The following is a 1893-nucleotide window of genomic DNA, read 5'->3' on the forward strand; positions in this document are numbered from 1 at the left end:
CTTTAGGGCATTTCTGGTTTGCTGTGAGTATCTGGGTTAGAACCACAGCAGCTTTAGTTTGAGGGCTTTTCTGAAGCAGGCACTTAAACAACAGGAACTAATGGGCAAGCCCCGTCCCCCACTGCAGATGCCTCCTTAACCACACAACTCTTGATTGCGCATGTCTGCAAGCCCAGCGCTGTTTATGAACGCTGAGTTCTGCTGCCAACACAAGCTGTATCTTGGCCTGACTGAGCCACGGATGCAGTGACCACTAAGAGGCTAGCCAGTGTGCATGGTCCTGCGTTAGTTAGCTGACACCCACCGCTCTCTTCTCCAAAGAGAACTGTTAAAATAACCATACACTTTTGTGTCTTTGATCATGCAACGGGCAGGCCTTGCTAATTACTGAAAAGTTCTCAAAGCAGCGCTTCCTACTACTATCCCAATGCAAAGGATGTGGTTTATTATTTATTTACTTATTTATTTGGGACAGGGTCTTTCTATACAGCTTGGACTCTTGGTGATCCGCCTGTCTCAGCCTCCCCAGTGCTGGGATTACAGGTGTGCACCACCACATTCGGGGTGGCGTGGCATGTGATGTTTCGGAGTGAACCCGGGTCCTCGTGCTTGCCGGGAAAGTGCTTAGACCACTGCGCTATCTCTCTAGCCCCAAATGTGGTTTATTTCTACAGGTGCTGCTCATCACATACTCCCTTTGATACATTCTCTTTGTCAGCCACGTTAAACTAATCCCTTTTCCAATGTAAAAATAATTTTTCAAAATCTATTTGATCTATTCATTTTTGCTGCCAATTTTCACTATAAATTTGGCAAAAATAAAAAAACGCCAGTTGTTTCCACTATACTGCTTGAAGTCTACATTGCCTGAAAATTTTCTCCATCATATGAATTAGTCTAATCACCCTTAAATTTTGCCTCAGACTAAATCTGATGGAAAAAAAAAATTATTAGAATGTACTGCCACAGGGGGAAAATAGCATATTGTCCAGGCTTTAATAGAACACTCTTCTCCATCTGAAACTGTTAGTATGGCTTTTATTGCCCACTTCCTTATTGGAGTCTTGATCTCCTGAGTCCCTGGGAGAATTTCCCATTAGCATCCTCCTGTAGAATGCTAGGCTTTTTTCTAGTTTGCTCCTCCAAATGTTTCCAAATTCCTCACCTAAGGTAATTTTAAGCACTTGAGAATCATATTATCAAGCAAAGACAGAGTAACAAGATTATGTTTTGATATGCACTTTTGTGTACGTCAGCTTTCCGACACCAAACCAATACCTGAAGGTCAGGCGCCATAGCTCAGGGCGCTAAGCGCCTGCTTCGTTCGGCAAGCGCAGGCGCCATGGTTTGATTGCAGGCACCGCACGCACGCCATGCGGGCCCCACCCCCGCGAGTGGGGGCACACCTCTGTAATCCCAGCACTGGGGAGGCCGGAAACAGGAGGATCATGACAAGTCTGATCTAGTAGTGAGACGCTGTTCCAGATACATTGAAAGAAAGAAAAGAAGAATGAAAGAAGGAAAAAAAGAAGAAACTCAGTTTCAAAATATAGCTGAATGCTGAGTCTCGCTTCTTTATTTCCTGATAAGATATAGGAGAATAAAGGAAAAAGCAAATAAATACTGAAATTTTAAAGAAGAATTCAGTAATATTTTGCCAATTGCTACCCTTTGCAAAAAGACAATCAACTTATAAAGAGAAGTCTAGTTCAACTTTCAGCCTTGCCCCACGGTCAGTGGTGCTTGCAGCTTTGGGGACTGTGAGGTCTTGGTGACAAAACATAGCAAACTGCTTTCTTCATGGCTGGAGAACAAAAGAAAGGACTCGTGCGCACGCTGTTCCCAGTACCCCACGGCGCGTGCGCTCCATTGCCCAAAAACATCCCTCTAGTC

Source organism: Octodon degus, unplaced genomic scaffold (assembly GCF_000260255.1).
Source record: "Octodon degus isolate 3935 unplaced genomic scaffold, OctDeg1.0 scaffold00044, whole genome shotgun sequence".
NCBI lineage: Eukaryota > Metazoa > Chordata > Mammalia > Rodentia > Octodontidae > Octodon > Octodon degus.